General features: G+C 44.3%; 1 protein-coding gene across 1 annotated transcript in view; it reads right to left on the reverse strand.

Annotated features, from left to right (window-relative positions):
• Positions 1 to 19,836, reverse strand: part of NHS (NHS actin remodeling regulator) — a 242,722-nt gene that overhangs the window by 64,924 nt on the left and 157,962 nt on the right. The window lies entirely within an intron of this gene.

Consider the following 19,836-nt stretch of genomic DNA (forward strand, 5'->3'; position numbering starts at 1 on the left):
CTCCTTCTCTCTCCTCCCTGGAGAAATCAGGATGTGAAGAAGCAAAGCTTTCTTCCTTCTTGATGTTTCCTAACTAGGCCAAATCACTTTGGAGGATGGCCAGAAGTTAATTTAATATTCACCACTGACCTGTTTTATTCCTCTGAGGTTTCAGCAAAAAGTTGGGTGAAAGCCTTTTCCTCTGTTTGTCTGAGAGTGCGCCACCGTTAACGCCAATCCCCAAAGCGCAGTCTGCAGTGCACACATAAATGATTTATTCTGAGCCTCTGCTCCTTCCTTGCTCCATCAACACACTCCTGCAGAAACTTGCTAGCTGCTGCTCAGGTGAGCTACCGCTCACCAGCAGTCTTAGCAGCACTGGGAGAGGAAAAGAAAAAAAAAAAAATTGCTTCCTTTTTATTTTAATGCCCTTCTTTATGTCTCTTTAGAGTCAGGAAGGAGATTTGGAAAACAGGTAAGAAATATCAAAGTTGCAGCTCTCCTCCAGCTGACTGCATGTCGCTGTGCTGCTCAGCCAGGAGATTATGCAGCCGTGCCATCTGCAATGCAAAGCTGAAGCCTCCTGCTAACCACCAGTACCTGTCTCCAGAACAAAGGTGCTAATCTGGCAGCGGGAACCAAGAGACAATCAGTGGAGGAAACTGCAGAGGCAGAAAGTTTTTCCTTAACAGCACATGAAAATCCATGTGCAATAAAGTGCAAATAAATTTGCAGTGAGAGAAAATGGCATTTTTTGCACTTGGAGGGCATTGAATCAAGTGTTGCTAGACTTGCTGATCACAGCTGCCTCTTCAGAAATCACCGTTTTGACTAAATTAGGGATTTATAAATACTATGCTCACATCTGCGTGTGTTCACCTGCAGGATCACTGATTAACTATGCAGCAGATTCTTCTGTCTATAGACAAACATACACATACATACACAAAATGAGTCCTACTTCCTCCAGTAAGATGGCCATCAGTTGGCAATAACCCTCATGACTTGGGAAATTGCCCTAAATATCAAGCATATGGTATGTGTTGTTAATCCTCTTAGCTTCCATTTTCTACAGTCGGAGTTGTGAATGTTCAGCTCCTTCTCAGACTTGGCTATGGAGGAGAATGTATTTCTGTGCCTGCCACTACGTGCTCGGATACCTAATTTAAGTTACTGGTTGTGACAGGGACATTGAATTTAAATTAATGATTTTGGATTCAGTCTTTCTTCGGTGGAGGAATCAACCGCTGTGCTGTAAATGCTGATGTCCCAACCAGTAGCGGTCATTAAAGATCTTGATGACACGTCTCACAAAATGACTCCCGGTCTTTTTCTTCAAGTCAAACTGCCTTAGAAGTACATACCCTTCTCATTTTAATTGGAAAAAAGAAAAAAGTGTGCTGAAGTTGCTGAACTAAAACATGGTATCTGCAGCAAGCCCTGGAGCCTATGCTAAGCGCCTGCACTGCTGCTTCTGCTGCAGTGGCATTTCAGAGGCAGCAGTTCCAGGCAGATCTTGTCCAGATCACCCCAGACAAGAGCCGCTGTAGAAGGTAACGTGTCGTACAGAATTTGATGCTTGCAAAATTTTACCACGAGCAGATTTTCAAATTGACATGCTGAAGGGCCCTGATGGATGCTTTACGGAATACAAATATATAAACGCGCTGTACTTAAATGCTTCGCAAAAGGGTGGATTTTCATCTGCCCAGGATTTCAGTAGCACCTAGGTGACACATCACAGCACTTCTGAGAACTCCCAGGAGGATGATATGCCCCCACAGGGCTAAACCCCATTGAAAACCTTGTCCCATAGTGTGCAATTCAGCTCACCTAGCAGCTGGTGGCTGAAAGTGAGGTGCCTACTATAATGACTCCAGGGCGAGCCTGGAGCACGCCAGGCCGGGGAACTAACTTTCAGGGAGCTGCTACTAGACAAGAGGAATCTCAGACTCAGAAATTAGCTGGAGTCTTCTCCTCAGGCCTTCTTCTTGTTTGCTGGCAGAGATCCCCGTTGGGAAGGCCCTCAGATCCTCAACTGAGGCTCCAGGTAGGGAAATGTCTGTTTCCACACCACTAGCACTGTTCCTCCTTCTCCTCCTGCCAAATCCATTTCATTCTCCAAGAGATGAATTCCAACAGGTAAGTTGAATGCCACAGAACAAGCAGCTGGGCAGTGCTTGTCTGTGTGTACAGAAACTTTTAATATTTTTGTCTTTCCATTGCAGTAGATAAGCTGAGGTCCTTGAGTGGGGGCTCCCGTGGAAGAGCTAACTTGCTGCTGACACACAGCCCAGCTCTCCTCTGATTTACAACCTCCTTACGCTGCTCTGATGCAGGCGTCCTGCAGCCCAACCTTACTGAGTAACTCGCACGATCTATCTCCTGTGATTTCCATCAAAAACACCTGGCCTAAAAGATTTCCATAGATCATAAATCCTCGGTTTTATATAGATTTCCTCAAGGGATGGTGAGCAAGATGTGTGCGCCTATGGGAGCCTGTTGAAAACTTCCTTCAGCAAAAGATGTTTTTTGAAAGAAAAAAAAAAAGATTTTCTTGTGATTTCCAAATCAATACCATCACTTTGTAGGCAAACTAAAGGGAAAGTGTTTTGTTTCCATAGGAAAAAAAATAATAAAATCTTACTACCTGAGGCATTTTGCTTTGTTCAAAAGTTTCCATGGATGAGAAAGAAATTAAAAGTCTCCTCCGTCATCATTACCTGGTGTTTAATTAAGTAAACAACCTTTCTTTACTAGAAACATGGTAATCTAATATCCATATTTTGGATCAGAAAACAGACATTTCAACAAGTACAAAGGCAAAGCAAGAAACTGCAGGCACACAATAGCAGCCAGTGTTTTTTTCTGCCAGTGGGAGAAATGTTTCCCTTCAGATAGCAAAAACTGAATTCACTTCTTAAGGTGAATAGTTCAAGTGATAAAGGCCCGTTTGATAAGAAAGCAGAGGACACAAAATAAAGCACGCTCAAGCCAACTACAAATCATCTCATGTAGCGTGACTTATTTATACTGCACATAAATAAAATAACAACTTTCAACCCACTTAGTGAATTTTTGTGTAGGGACAGAAAGCGAGCACACCTGAGTAGACAAGGAATATTCAGGTTAAATATACAAATTATTTATACTTCACAGTCTATTTTGGAGGAAAGGGGTTGGGGGAGGAAAGGGGAAGAAGCTGAATGCACTTCAAATAGCATTATTTATCATTTCCTGACTAAATATAGCAAGTGTCTCAGGAAAAGATTGACTTGGGCTTTCCAATCAGCAGCAAAGGGAATTAACCCATGCTGGGTTTGGTGTAAGCTGCTAAATCCTTCAAATATGATCCACCCTTTAAATTAAAGTCCAGGCTAAGCTACTGGAACTGGATGCAAAGAGAAGCATTCCCCTTCTGATGACAGTTCGCCTTGAGAAAAATATGATTTTGCCTTACCAGCTGCTGACCTGTGCTCATACCAGCATCTCCGTGATGCTGGTGTGATGGTATGGGAGGATCGCCTGCCTCCCCTGCAGCCATCAGCGTGCCACAAGCAGCAGACCTTTTGGTTGTAAGTCTTTGTGTTTGTGTAATTCCTCGCTTCCCTCCCTGTTTGATGGGCTCTGATCTTTGCCTCGCCTGCCTCCACAGCCTAAGCGAGCAAAGTTGGTGGTGCTGTTCGCCAGAAGCATTAACCAGGAGCACTATTTCACCAGTATGTTCCTGCACTTACCTTGAAAGCCACGCACACGTGCAAAATACTGCGTGCCATTCAGTGAGGAAAACTCACAGGAGAACTGAAATAGTGACCCCTTTAGAAAGGCAACAGATTTTCCACCAAGCAGAAGTAAGCTCGCCACTTCCAGCACCAGACCTATTTTACAGCCCTCAGAATCAACTCCGTCATTTATATTTCATCAACTATAGCACACCAGGGTGCTATAAATGTAAGCCAAAAGAAGCTGCCAGCTCAGCTTCCAGAAAGAAAAAAAAATAAAAAAAAAATCCCAAACACTGAGCCCATGCCCTATTCCAAATGAAGAGATGAAGCAGCCATAAGGGCTGCTGCCATGCATGCACCTTCCCAATAATTAAGGGTGGGATACTGCAAGAGGTCAGAGGAGAGTGCCTGGTATACCCATGCTATAAAGAGAAAGAGACAGGCTTCTCAACTGACTTGGCCTAGGATGCTTATCTCATTTTAATCCCAAATTTATTCCTGGCCCCAGAAATCACTGCCGTTATCCCACATATGTTATTATGAGTTATATATGCCAAGCACACTGAAATGCAAGCCTAAGGCTACAGACAGCGTACTTCCCACTACAGAAGTTGCTCCTGCGTTATCTGAAGTAATTTGTATGTCTGCTTTTCTGTCTTCTCTCCGTTAGCTCTTTGCCCAACAGTGCTGTCCGTGTTTGCGTTGTGATAACCTGACAGATACACAAACAAATAGCAAAAAGAGTCAGGAGTATTTATAGCGTCCCTGTAGTTCTGGCGTTACGTTATCTGGCCCGCCTGCCTAAAGGAAGAGGAGTTGAGGAAGGCTGGATGCCTTGGCTGATCATAACACACCAGAAAGCTTTCCTGCTAAGTCACCCATTTTGATGGCAAAGCCAGCAGAGCCTAGCCACCACTCTGACTCGCTTCAGCTGCCTTGCAGAGCTCCCAAACGAGTGTGAATTCTCACAAACTACACACCTATTTCAGGAAAGGCTGCTGCAGCAACACTTAAAGCCACCACCAAGAGTCTGGGCACCAGAAAGGCGTCCCCTACCCCCTCGCTGCCCCCCGTGCAGCCTCACCACCTCCTTGTCCCAGGCAGCTGCTCCTACCCTCCACCCAAATTTCATGATGAATGCATATGTACACATAGACACTGCTGCTGCCCAAAATATGGCCCTAAATAGCATGCAGGCTATGGCAGGTGTGACAGGAGGTTTTGCCGCAAATAGCAGAAGAAATAGGTCAAGCTGTGACTCCTGCACCTGTGCAGACACAGGGGCCTGCCCCCTAATTCTGCTCTTGTATTCCCAGTGGAGGAAATAAGAGATGGTCTAATGGTCTAAGAGGCTCTATGCACATGGGTTTCCTTCAGATTGATCTGAACTACTCTGACAATCTGATCTTCAATATTTCTTTCAGAACTTAGTGTACAGACCAAAAAAAAAAAAAAAAAAAAAAAAAAAAATCAAGATGTTGTTCCGATATTCAGCCCGTTACTGAGTTACTGCTTACTCCTGTAACTAATTCTTCTCCTGTCTTGGCCTTTACATGCTCTGCAGGTGCAGACAATTGCATCTCCTCCTCAGCTGTGGCACTGCCAAGCAAGCCAGGTTTAATTCTTGCAAAGCACAGCAGACAGCCTAGCTCCCTTCCAGCTCCACTTTGCTGCTCTTTTCTGAAGCTCCAGCCAAATTACCTCTGCTTTTCCAGCAACCCAGTTATCAGTACCAATCCCCAAATTCCCGTTACAGACCAAGTATGCAGGAGACAGGCATTACCACCTCCTTCCCAGGGACCTGAAGCCTCCCCATAGCACCTTATGTTTTAAACCTTCTTTGAAGGCAGTCAGCGAAGTGCTGCCCACCTTCCCACATGCTCCTTCAGCACAACCCTGCTCCACTTCAAAACATCAAAACCACGTTTCATGTTTTTCCCTAGAGCTTAAATTTGTGTTTTACCAAGTCAAATCTCACTTTGTTATTTTCTGCTCTTTTTTTTTTTTTTTTTTTTTTTTTTTCCAAACTGGCAAGGCCTGCCTGCCTCCCTGTTCATTGCTGCTCCAAGTTCTCACCAGCGTTTCCGATTCTTCCCAAGACAGTGTCACCTGCAAACTCCTTGAATTTGTTTGAGAAAGGAGCTTTCCTAATAAGAGAAGAGAAGATCAAAGAAAAGAAAAGAAAATGCCAGGTGAATTAAGCCAGCAAAGCAAGTTGCAGAGCCAGGCTGAAGTGGCAGACTTTGCCATCTGTGTACACACCAACCAGATACAGAATAACACGAATACAAAGAGAGATAATTTCTTGCCTACAGAAAAATTAAGTTAAAGACCTCAGAACAAATGGTAATATCTCTGCTTGTCCCAATAGCAGGCGTTATTCATTGATCTTTCACGGAAATTAAGGCACGGAGATTTAAAAGGCTTTGCTCAAGTCAGCACAGGAAAAAAAAATTCACACAGTCACATGGATTATGTCCTGATTTTTGTTGTATAAAAGCAAAGCCACATCTAATACACACACACACATATGTGTATATATATATAGTTTGATTGTAGACTCTTGGTATCTGTGTTCTCCAGAGTGTACTGCAGTATGATGAATTTTATCTAAATGTTCAAGAAAGAATATATACATCATATAACATCAGCAATAGAAAAAGCACAGTCAAACTCAGTTTGGTTTCACAGACAGGATTTCACCTGCTGTGTCTCAGCTTATCTCAACCAGTTTCATTTCTCTTCCTATCTGCTCTCCTGTTACGCAGTCCCCCTCTTGGTACTGAGTTCTTAGCAAGTGCTTAATTAACAAAACCAAAAATCACGATCTTTCTTCCTTCTCAGACTGCTAGAGAAATCGCTTCATTGACATATTTTTTAAAAAATTATCTGTTTGTGGTTGGCTGTGTCCATGAGTAATGAAATGAGTAACTGCAAAGAATGTGAAACAGAGCTAAAGAAATTAAATGAGTTTTAAATATATATATATATTAAATCTTTTCTTTTCATGTATAGAACTAAGAGCAAATCACTTAGTTCTGGTTACTGGCGTTTAACTTAAGCAAAATCTCTCGTAATAAGTACAGTGTATTTCAAAATAATGTAGCCAGTTTGTAGCTCCCCCACCAAAAAAACAAACAAACAAACAAACAAAAGCAAACAAACCAAAAAAAACACCTACAAAGAAAGGTGGACCACATTCCCCGTGACAGTAAGAGATGATTAATATTCCAGATGGTAGAATGGTCTGTAATTAAACCACGATATGCCGAAAGATTACAGCCAAACATGAGGCCTGCCCTCATCTGCTTCTTAGTATTACTAATTGTACAGCTACTAGGCTAAACAGGGGCTTTCCTTTTGTTATTACAAATTCCTTTATTTGCTGTGCAGTGCTCCTGCCTCAATGCCCCAGACAGCAGAAAACCAATTTATGCCACAAATGACTTGGCAGAGGTAGAGAGGGGCACGTGTGAGTGACACTGACAGTGGTGCATGGATGGAGGGAGCGTATGGCACGGAGCAGCCCCTCATAACTCTTCTCTTCAAATCTCTTTCTTACAGCTACCAAGCCAACTGTTGGCCAAAACACACAACCAAAATAAGGTCTAGGCTAGGATCATGAAGCAGTTTGGGTGCCCAGTCCTTCCTGTTCAGTGCTCCCACTGCAGAAACATGCTGCGGGTGGAAAGGTTGCTCAGCCCCTGTGCACCCTCCTCTCTCCCCTAAAACAAGTAAAGCCCTTCAGCTTATAGCCCCAGTGCCACTTCTGCCAGTCTTTCTGTGTCAGAGGTGTCATGGGAGAGAACCAAACGTTGCACAGCCCTCAGGCACCTGGGGGCTGGCTAGCCTGCAGCATCTCCTGGGTGGCACCCATGGACATGAGGTGAAGTTTCTCCTGGAGGAGTGTATGGCCCCAGAGGTACCCAGGTGCACAACAAAGCGGTTCGTAGTGCCAATAAAGGCTGGTCTCATCAGACAGCCTGCAGCCCACCACGCTGGTTATCTTCTCCAGTGCTCTGCTGCATCTCTGGGCTGGGTCCCACCGGTGCTCCTGGAGCATCAAAGCCCCACATCCACTGCACCGCAGCATGGAGCTGAACATTTCCACTCCACCAAAGCAAGCCTGACAACACACAGATGAACCAGCTGGGACCTGCTCAGCACATGTCCTCCCTAGGTCTGTGCAGATGCATGCTCAGGTTTCCAGCAGGCGTCATATGCACAAGATGAAGGACACGGAGTGTCTTGCCCATGTGGACAACATGCGTCCTACTTGAATGCACATGGAAAACACTTCCCCATTGGAACTCCACATTACTTTTTTTTTTTTAACTTCAAACACATGCTGTACTTAACCTAAACGGAGCTGAAAGAGAATGTGAAGAATTGGATGTATTTCAAAGTCCCAACAGCCCAGCTTTTCAAATCTCAGACCACCCTTCATCTGATTATTTGTGAGCCTAATGAAGTAATTGCAGAGTGGCGGCCTGATTTCCTCAAATCAAATGTCAACAGTCACGAATCTCCAGGAGCTTGTGCAGCTTGATAATGAGGCGGCTCTGCAACATAGGGGCCTGCCCATGTTTTTCGTATTACGGCGCAGATGGAAGCTGTAATTCCCTCTAGAACAGAGGGATGCATTTCAGCAAACAGTAGCGGATGACATGCTCATTTCTGGAAATGTTTTCTGCTTCTCTCCAGCAGATCAATGAGCTGTGGTTGAGAAGGGGCTGAAACAATCGTGGTTGGACAAAACACTGCAGAGGGGATGGGGAAATAGAGCAGCCAGCTCGTGACCTGTGTGTCTCTGTCTGTGTGGTGCTCAACATGGGGTGCTCACCCCTCTGGAAAGCCAGCCGGTTGGGTTGTCGTGCACACACAAAGCCGCCTAGCTGTTAGAAATGACAATCCCACCAGCACACACCATGCTATTTCTCAAGACATCTGCAGTTTTGCACTAGGCGGGCTCTGCAGGTGATGCAGTCTTTCTGCGGAGAGCATGCCAGCGCACCCACTGCAGTGGCAGGACACCTCCTGCGTCTTTGGAAGTTTCCGTGTATTTAAATTGCACAGAATGCTTTTTCTTCAAGTCAAAGTTTTTGAAATCCTGTCTGCAGAAGGGTCAGGAAGCCTCTCTGTTGTCTAAGGAAGTTTGGCTGAAAAATACAAAACTTCTTTAAAATGCAAATACCCAGGCTTGCTGTCTCTGAACCCTTTTTCAGGAGTACTTGTTTGCTCTGTCAGCGATGCAGCTGCTCAGAGAGGAAGGCAAGGAGCACAGAGGGCTTAAATCATCCTCTCAGCCCAACAAGGAGATTCTTCCATGAGCAAAAAGCTCAGGACTTTCAAAATCAACCTTTGCAACCCAGTCCCTGCCAAGAGTATTTCCCCACCCCCCTTTCTCTGACTCTCCAGCAGGAAGAGACCAAAGCCTGCCCTCAGGAAAATACACTGGTACAATTTAGAAGAACATGAACTAGCAGAAGGAGAATAACCAGAAGACTATGAAAATACAGAATAACGTGGCTTACAGTGAGATCTGCACTGTCGTGCATTTTTAAAAGGTGCACAGATTTGTTTCTCTTTCATGATGGTGATTATATAGACTCCCAAACTCCAAGGGGGTGTTTGAAATTCCAACTACTGCATAACTTGGTTATTTCCAACCTTTCGAGCTTTGTGGAGTGTTAATTTCCGTGCTGGTGTGCACCAACTTAGCCCATTTCTAAGCTACCCAAGTTCCTCCCTGCTGACTGACAGCACTCGGTGGCCAGCCCTCTGGTTTGTGCTGCTCTGCAGGACCCGAGCAAACATCTGCATCAGGCAATTACCGCAATAAACACCTGCTTTCCTCCCTCGCTTCCACCACCCATGTGTTGTTGGAGGCAAAAGACCACCTTGCCGGAGTGGCCTAAGTTTTTAATTGGGAACTAACCACCACAAAGGCAGGTGGTAAAGCGTGTGGTTTTTATACCACCTTTGGCCCATTTTGAAACACCCACCACCACTATTAAAAGCAAAAATCAGCCTCTGCTATTTTCTTTTGAGGGAATGAGCAGCAATTTTCCCATTGATACTGTAACACCTGATTTGGGGACTCAACAGGCAGACACCTTGCTGCTGGTGCTGCCATGGGGCACTGGGGCCAAACCCCAGAGCTGGACAGGGCTGGGGACGGAGCAGGAAAAGGGAACCTCTGGGTCTGTGAAGCTTGCCCTCACCTGAGCGGATTTCTGACCACAAATGTCATCCCAGGCAGTTATGAGCCCTCAAACATGTAGACTTTGAAATCCAGCTCGTCTGGAGCATTTGCAGAGCTTTTACTCATACACATGAGTAAATCTCTTCCATGAATGGCATGATCTGATGATAAGGCCCGCACCGGATTCGATTAGAGGAATTTCACTTGAAACTGCAAAATTAAATTCTCCTGGCAGTCTAAGGCAAAATAACTCATAAGCTGACAACACATTCAAAATTAATTCTGATTTTTAGAAGAGATATCTTTTGGCAAGTTTGATTTTCCTACCAGAATGACTTTTTTTTTCTTTAAACATGCAACTTGCTATTCAGTAAGCAGCATCTGAAAATCCATGGAATGCTGTTGAAACAATTGAAGCAAACTCAGATACATGAGGAAAGTGTGATGTGATACTGATTTATTCAGCATGAAAACAGATTTATAGCAAAGTAGACGTCTACAGCTGAAAAGTCTAAAACATTTGCAAATTTGCTCTCATTTCCCCTCAATCACTTTTCTGTGTATTATATCCACATTTTAAAATGGGCTCATGCATGTCTTTTACTCATATTTGATGCAGGTATGATCTGTAAGAGTTCATTTAGCCATTTCCCCATGTGTATTGAGCTATGTATATAATGGAGGGCTGACCACGAATGTCCTTTTCCACTGCCCAGGCACTTCTGTGCAGGCCACCTTGAGCTGCAGAGCTCTCTGCGTGGGATCCCGAGGGAAACTCAGCTCTGAAATGAGGTGAGTGACCCATGCAGAGAAGTGTGCCTGAGAGGTGCAGCGCTGATGTGCCGCCACAAACTGCCTGCGGTGGTTTCAAAAGCTCCAGCTCCGGTTACAGCACAGAGAGACAAGAAGAAGAACGATGTTTCAAACAGATCTGTTGCTACAGAAGGGAAAAAATGATGGGACATGTTTAAAAACTCATGTGGTATGATCACGGATTTGTAGGATTGCTGTTCACATCTGCACAGCCTGCATGGCCACACCGCAAAACATCACCCTCTATGAGTGGGTAGGCACTTGCATGAAGATGCAATGCCCATCTCTGCCCCCAATGCAATTTTGTCTTTGTGTTTTCTGCTGACCTTGGTGTATAGCATGTGCACATACCTGAACACAGGCATTTCATCCAAGGCAAAAAGGGCTCCTTGGAGCGGACGGAGGTTTAAAAGTCTCTGTTTTTGAAAGGCACTACCGCCAGAGCAGGTGCTTCCACTCACACAGACAGGAGCTAATTGTAGGATCGGCTCTGGCCTACGGGCTCTTTTTTATGGTTACATCCACAAAGGCTTTGACTGGTCTCTGTAGTTAGTGACTGCACACACAAAGAGGTCTTTCATTAGCGGCGCTCCATAGGAAGCCAGGGCAGAGAGTAAATGATACCTTAATGTTCCCTTTCAAAGCTGAAGGGCTTGACAATGACGCTTGTTAGAGTACCGTGGCATGTTCCTCCAGCCCTCCTCCTTCCAGCCTGCTCTTAAACCTACGAACATCTGATATTTAGCTCCAAACACTGGAGGTAATTGTTTATGCACTACTTTGGGAAGATGCAAGGAAACAGCCGCGTTTGAAGAGCGTGGCTCCAGTCCCACCTTACAGCCAGTGCCCATCCATCACACCGCCGACGGACCGAGCCCACGGCTGTGCACAGAGCATCTGAAGGTATGAGCAACTATGAAACCGCACTGACGAAACCACTATAAACCCCCTTATTCATTCAAATTAACATGTTAAGTGAACACCAGAAAAAAGATGAAGGAATTGGTATAGGACAATGTCCTGTTTCTGAAAGGTGGTGGTTTTATTCCCTATATGATCTGATTCCCTGTGAAAAGGAAGCTCTGTTCACTGGGTAGCACACAGTTGAGTGTCAGTAAGTGAAAGTCCTGTTTTTTTTATACGGCACCTCACTTTTCAGGGACTTCGTATTAAAATCTGCCTTCCTAGGGGAGTACAAGAAAAGGACTGCATGAAAAACAGAAGGAAAGAAAACCAAAGAATGCAATTACTGAGTCACATGCAAAGCACGTTTGCAACAACAGACCAAATAAACCTAAATAAATATTTTCATCATTATTCAATTGGAGGCTCTTCTGGTATTTTACAAAATGCTCTTAGTTTTGACAACTTAGATTATTAAGGGGGATTTTATGTACCCAGCCTAGCTGGAATGACATGACTACAAATGCTTGGGAAGGAAAAGAAAAAAAAAAATGCCCAGAAGTGAATACTAAGTAAGCATATTTAGAATCATTGAAAAAGAAGGTAATTTGTCATCACTTCTTCCATGGATTTTAGGTTGTATTCTATATAATAGAAGCTGATGGAAATGTGCTACAAATACTTTAATTTAGATTTTTTTTTTAATTATTTTTTTTTTGAGTTGCAAAATTAGCATTCACAAAGCCAGACAGCCAGGTGTTTTGTCTGTGAGAGATAAGCATCTCATCTCTCTCCCAGCTTTGTTTGACAGATGAGCACTATCCCATCACTTTCGAGGCATATCAGCCAAATAGAGATCTTCCAGCTGCACCCTTTGGAGCAGATCAGCAAAATGGTGCGTAGGAAGTACACATTAGTGAGGTAACTGCCTAAAGCATATTTGGAGATACTTATATTTGGGAACAGCTAGCTGCAAATATATGACACAGCTCACCCTACAGAAGAGCTGAACTGTAGTTACACAGCATATTTTTTTATATATCAGCAAAGCCAGCTTAGAAGCTTGTGTTAGGCTAATAGGTATCTCGTGAAGGCAACTGACACCCTCTGGAAATGCTGTGCTTCCCACTGCCCACAGAGGGAGCCCAAATAACTGGCCTGCGCTAGGAATCCACGTGTGAGAGTTAAAATAGAGTGGTAACAGGAGATAAACCCCCAGGGGAAGGAGCAAGCCCTGAGGCTGTGCTCTATTGGGCTACAAACTTCTGGAAGTAAAATGCCAGTCTTTTGTGGTGGGTCCCTGCGGGTGACCTGGTGTTGTATCCATCAGGCATTCATCAGTAAGGCCAGGCTCTGGCCTGAGGTTTAGTACGGCTACAAGCAGGAAAGGCTGCCAGTGCTCTTTGCTTCCTCACAAAAACTTTAGGACCTGCAGTTCTGCTCAAGAGCTGGCAAATAGAAGGGAAAGATGGGAAATCTACCGAGTTTCAGTGGCCAGCAAGAAGAATGCCTATGAAATCGGTGTGCTTCAAGGGCCCGTCTAAAACCCACAAGAGGCGGTGCTCAGTCACAGTCAAAATGGCAGAACTGCGGGTGAGCTAAGGCTGTGAGAGACTGGCTTTTGATTTCACTGGGACCAGGTTTTAACTCTGCCTCTCTGATGGCATAACCAGAGCCTCTTACACTCCTTATAACTTTCCAGCTGCGCAACATTTGTCTTCACAGGATCACAGCGTGGCTGAGGCTGGCAGGGCCCTCTGGGCTCACCTGCTCCAAGCCCTGCCCAAGCAGGGACACCCAGCGCAGGCTGCCCAGGCTCACGTGCATGTGGCTTTTGAAGATCTCCAAGGGGGAGACCCCACAGCTCTCTGGGCAGCCTGTGCCAGGGCTCCTCACCCACACAGCACAGATGTGCTACCTGGTGCTCAGAGGGAGCCCGCTGTGCTCCAGTTTGTGCCCAGTGCCTCTTGTCCTGGCATTGGGCACCACTGAAAGGAGCCCGGCTCCGTCTTCTTTGCACCCTCCCTTCAGCTATTTATACACATTGATAAGATCCCGAGTCTCCTCTTCTCCAGTCTCGTAGAACACGATTAGCCTGGAGTCTCAGCCACAAGAAGGTTCTGCTCGGCATTGCTCCCATTCCTCTGTCTCACCCTTCACTGCTGTCGGGATGTTCCTCAGGCCTTTTTTTTTTTTTTTGTCTTATCCTTTTCCTGCAAGCCTGGCCTGTAGTCTTTATCATAACACCTCTTAACACATCTGAACCACCATATTATTGTCAGATGTTGCGGTCGTTCAGCATCTGGCAACTTGTGCCGCACTCTCATGAAGTGACACATCTTCCAGGTCTTGCTTTGACGAGGCACCGGGCAGCTGAAGTCTATTTTTAAATGCACTAAAAATAATTGTTCTTTTTGTTGTGAAAACCAGGATTAAGCTGTTATTCTATGCTAGGAATGTGTAGGGCTTCCTGCAGGGGCTCAGTGACTCGCTCCAGCCAGGTTATTTTTAGAGCATCCAAGACAAGTTCCATAAACATTTATTAAACAGAATGTTATTTTTTTACCCATGCAAAGCAATGTATTCTAGCACATTTGGTACCTCCATTTTCTGTGTTGCTGCTCATTTGGTATCAGAAATTTCTCTATAATCAACAAAAAGTAAGAGATGGCTGGTGGCAACAAATTATCCATCATCTCTCCACCTTCTCTCTTCTACCCTTTCTGGTAGATACACTCCTTCTGCATTTTCAAAGGTTAACCTACCTCTGGATATTATGAACTCAGGGTTACTTTTGTTCTGGAATGTGCCTGACAGTCTGCTCCCCTCTGTGAACACAGGAGGGGACAGATGCAGACTGACTGCAGCAGAAGTGACCATGCTAATACTAATACTCCGCTGCTCTTCTATTTGCTAACACTCTTCTCCTTGCTCTTTTGTGGGAATATTTTCAAATTATATTCCAGGCAGCAGTAAAAGTGGTAGCAGATTATGCTAAACTCCAATGTAATGAATCCTGTAAACCATCCAACTAGTTTGTCTGCAAAATATTTTGGAACTAGAAGCACACAGCAGTGTGTGTAGCTTAGAAAAGAGCTATTTTCCTAGCAAGCCTTCCCACAGTGTTGTTGACAATTCTCAGTGCCTTTGTACACCCATGAATATCTCACAGTAACTTTGGTTCCCTCAGGTTGCCACTCTCCCTCTTATTTCAGGGTCCCACAGGGCATCCTTGAATTCCTCAGATACAGAGGATAAAACAGCTTTGTGCCATTCACTGGTAGCTTCATTAGGCAAGCTACTATCTTGGCCACCTGGCTGTGTTTCCCTCCAAAACCTGGGGTGCAATTCTCCCACCATGTTTCATTAGGGCAATTTCTGCTCTTGCAACTGGCTCAAACCCTTAGGAAGGAAGATTGCTTATCATCTATATATTCCACATGCAGTGTGGAAACTCCCTTCCCATTACACATTTTCTAGTGTGGATATTTCCATTCTAAACTGACCTCATAACATTAGGAGTGGAAGGTGAACCACAGCTCCAAAGCAAAGTCTGTGAGAAGGTCTCAAAAATTGGTCATCTTCACATCTATAGCTCCAGTTTAAACAGCTGATGACTGAAGGAGCAGAAAACAGGTGTCAGTAAATATAAAAATAAATAAAGATAGCAGGGTGAAAAGGAGGAGCTTAGAGATGTTCACTGAAAAGTTAGCGTTACTATGACCTGGGGACACATGCAAGATTCAGCAAGACAGAGTTGCTGGAATAGTTTACTATGAATACTCTGTCCTTTTCTACTGATTTTTAAATGAGCACAGCATTGTTAGGAAATTTTGGTCATTTTCCACATCCCTGTGGTGCCATGTGCATGACCAGGGCTTTGATCTTGAGCACTTGCCCAGTGTTTCTGGAAGGCTCCTGTTCAAGATCTGGTACAAGTCAGATACTTTTAAATATAGCTGCAAGGTATGTTAAGGAGTCTGGGGACATCAGAGGGTGGGTTACCCTGCCCAGGTAGAAAAAGCTATTGTGTGGTTCGTGGAACAAGCCACTGCAAATCTCTGTCTCCTCCTGTTTATTGATGAGGAACTCAATGGCTGAAAGCTGTGTGGAAGTACTTTGGAGTAAATCAATAAAAAGATATGCATTAGAGCAGAAAGAGGGTTTTTCTTAATAACTACATTTTTCACTCTTGATTTTTTTTTTAATTATTATTATTTTTTGTCCAGTAAACACCTGAGTCACAAATAATGCAAGGCATGGGATGGGTTGGCTGTTTGGTTTGTTCGGTATTTACAAGCAAACCTTACTTTCTTTTTTTTTTTTTCTTTTTTTTTTTTTTTTCTTTTTTTCTATACAGCTCTGTAAACTTTTCCTTTTAACACTTCTGCCTCAACTTTTGGCAACACCTGGATCGCATATTTAATTTGCTTTTTATCTCATCAGCTTGTTAGCTTTAAACAACTGACACGCTCCATCAAAAGAAGAGAAAAACCAAAACAAGAACCTTATTAACCTCTGTTACCCATACAAACTAATTACCTCTAACCCCTCCCCAATTATCCCTGGAGAGGGGAACTGTTTTCATTAGCTTTCTGCCCACTTTCCACCCCTCCTCTCCATGGTTGCCTGCCTTGCTCCTCAGGAGCACGGTGCTGATGTGCCCCCACTCGTGGCTGCCCTCCCAGCCCCGAGGGCTCTCCAGGGCGAATCCCCCATTCCTACTTAGCTGAGGTGCTCTTCAGAGCTGCCAGGGTGCCTGGGGAAAAGTCCCCTTTTTGCCACAACTTTCAGTCACACCTGGTTGTTTGGTCCACAGTCAAGGGTGGTGACCCTTAGCTTCTGACCTTGGATTATGTTTCAAGTCTTAAACGGGCTTCCCGTCTGCTGATTAAAGCTTGTTTGTTCAAAGCGAAGGGATTAAAAAGAGTAATTATAATCCTGCTAATTTATGTGATTCTTCATGCTAAACCATGCCTGCATGCATAGACATCTGTGAGCACACGTGCCTGGGACATTTTTGTGTGCATTTGTTCTAAACCTGTGCCAGCAGCAAGGGAGACAAAGATTATTAACTGGCTGCTGTTAGTCCTCTCCGTGCCATATATATGTCAACGCACGCGATCTTTCTTCCTTTTTCATTAGGAACGAAGTAAAAGCAGTGAGGCATTTCAGTACGCTAAGCTCTTGCTTCTGAATTAATATTCAACAAGTAATCTGACATGAAAGGTGAGAGTAACCGTGACTTCGGCCGTCCCTTTTATCAAACAGCCACAACCACACATTTACACACCACATACCAAATTTTCAGGGCACGACAGATGCTCACACGTTGTGCATGTGGAATTGAACGAAGCAGGCTAGCATCTACTTATTGCACACAGGCCAAGGCACTCTCATCAAGAGCCCAATAAAGCAGAAGGCAGCACGACGGAAGAACTCCCTGTTCCAAGCTGGCAGAATGGATTTTCTATAGCTGGTCTCAGGCTGCCACCATTCAGATCAGCATCAGGCGAAACGAGTGGATCAATTCAGAACTCAAAGCAGGAGGGAGGTACACAGCACTGGTCTCTTGGCAACTCCATCTTAATTATTTTGTGTCGAGGAGGTGTCGGATGGAAACTGGGCTCCTCTCTGCATCTGGACCAGGCAGACAGACCCATGCTGGCCTGACTAAAACTCGAGGCATGGTCCATATTTACCTAGAGGGGCTCCTGGCTGGGTACTACCTTGATCCAAAAGTTTCTGGAGGGACTTGTTAGTGCGTTTCATGGCCTGGGCCAGGAGATTAGATGTTGTTTGGATTAGGATTTGAAGCCTGGGGTGAGCTGGAGGGTCTGAATCCCTCTGCAGTAAATGCCTACAGCACACCTTGTGCTGCTAGGCACAGGCTGGGAGGGCCCAAGCAACCATGGCCAAAGCACAGGATCCACTTAACCTCATCCTAACAACACCAATCATGAATTTCCCCAACAAAAAAAAATCCAGCGAGTACAGCTGGCCACCTTCAGAGGCAAAAGAAAACACACTGTTTTTCCACATGTTTCATTACAGATGAGAACAGGTGTCTGGGCAGGCTCTATGGAGCCCACAAGGTTTTGCTTCTGTTGCCTTCCCCCTACCAGGTGAGCAGCAGTGCTTCAGAGAGCAGCCTTGCCCTCTGTCCAAGGGTGTGTGACACTAATATTACCGCTTAGATAAATAAAAAAGTACAGGGTGAACTTGATGTGCAGCCATTATAGAAGTGCCTGCCTTAAAGGGGCCTAGCTTTGATGTGCCATGGGGCCTACAGCTAGCCTCTGTCCTCTTCGTGTTGGTGAATTTGTACTCTTCTTCTGGCCGAAGCATCCCCTTTCCCATCCCTGTGGCGGTGGTCTCTCTGGCAATGCAGGGACTTGTGCCCACAAGACTTGTGGCCCTGTCTTTGGCTCCTTGCTGGGCAGGCCTGCCCCACTGTAGCATTAACCAACTCATCAGAGAACGCAGCTGCAGCAAAATTAAGGCAGAAAATTAGAAATGCTAAAAATTTTTAGCACCCTCCCCCCCCCGCCATCCACCTCTTTGGGAAACTGCTTTCAATCATTTTATGTACTGAAAACAAACATGAAAGGGAAACTCTCCTCTGCCTTCAGTTGTCAGAGCAAAAACCAGAATTCCCTGAGCTCTTTTCAGAAGTGCTAATATTCTCCCCCAGGCCTTCATTATATCGCACACAGATCTGCAGTCCTCTGCACACAGGCGAGGAGGGAACAGCCTGAAAAAGTTGGGCTGCTACATTTAGTTATTTATTTAAAATAAATAAATAAATAAATGCCAGCATCAGTGAAAAACAAATCGAGGAGTGCTAAAATTTAAAATACATAAATAAATAAAAAAGAGCTAGAGAGAAGCTTTGGTTCCAGTAGCAATCCAATGGGAAATGTCAGGTTGGTGTTATGGGGTCTCAGAGGGGGTGGAAAAGACGATGGGGCTGCATCCCCCTCCTCCAGCCAGGCGCTTGCAGGGTGCAGGCCACGCGTGGTTCAAAGTGTCTGAAATCCATTTCTGAAAGTGTCGGGTTTTCCTTCCCTTGATCTCAACAGGAATCCCAAACTTCTTCTGCCTGCTGTGACTGAGCGGTGCGGCATGCTCTGTGCTTCTTGAGAAAAAATCCACATGCATGAATTTCACTGCGGATCTCCCCCTGCACCATTCTGATTTTGTCAATGATACTGCTACTTCCAAGCTCAGGGAGATCAGGCTCCCTTTTTTTTTTTTTTTTTTTTTTTTTCCCTAAGGGAAACAAATAGTCTTAAAAGTCAAAATTCCTACTAGAGGCCAAAGGGGATGTTTTATACATTTGGGCAACCCCCTCGATCATTACTAAATTTCCCATTAAATAAAACTGAATTCCTTTCAGTTTGATCACTTTTTTTTTTTTTTTTTTCTTGTTTCAACAACAGTGGAAGTACTTTGTTTGGTTTGGATTATCTTACATCGCGTTATTTTATAAAAAAGATGCTTATGTTGAAAGGAAAATTATTTTGAATAGGAAAATCATTTGATAAGATGAAATTTAGAATGCAATTTTTAAAATTTACTGGAACACTTCAGAAATGATTCAATATAATAAAGTTAAATTGCAATTAACATATTTCAGGGAGTCTTTTTTTTAACAAATCAGCACATTCAAGTAGAAAAATATATATATATTAGGAAATTTCTGAGGATGGGTCAGCTTCATCCCACAGTTGCGGATCCCATTCTCTTGCTCATCTTGTTTTTCATCTACTTATAATTTGAATGAGTCCAGTAAGGCCTGGCTAAAATATAACCTGAGAAAGGAAAGAGAAACATATTCAACGTGAATGCTCCCTTTTCTCCTCAGTGAACAGATTTGACTGCAATGATGAATAATATGCATAATATACATATGCAATGATTGTAAATAGCGGGTTTTTGTAACAAGGAGAAATTCTCTTTGTGTTCCTTAACCTTTCACAATGTGTGTAGTTTCACTGGTGCTGCAGCATCCCACTTAACCACACTGACTGCATGCTTAAGCCGTGCAAGAATTTGCACTGTCAAAATGTATGATTTTATGTTCATAACAAAGGCAGTTGTGAATTTCATCTGGGGAAGAACCACTTGAAAATCCAACCCCGGACTTGGCAGAGCCCCATTTTACCAACTTGTGAATAAATTTCTAGGCCTACACAAAGTGTTCCTTCG

The sequence above is a fragment of the Aythya fuligula genome, chromosome 1, assembly GCF_009819795.1.
Source record: "Aythya fuligula isolate bAytFul2 chromosome 1, bAytFul2.pri, whole genome shotgun sequence".
In the NCBI taxonomy this organism is placed as follows: domain Eukaryota; kingdom Metazoa; phylum Chordata; class Aves; order Anseriformes; family Anatidae; genus Aythya; species Aythya fuligula.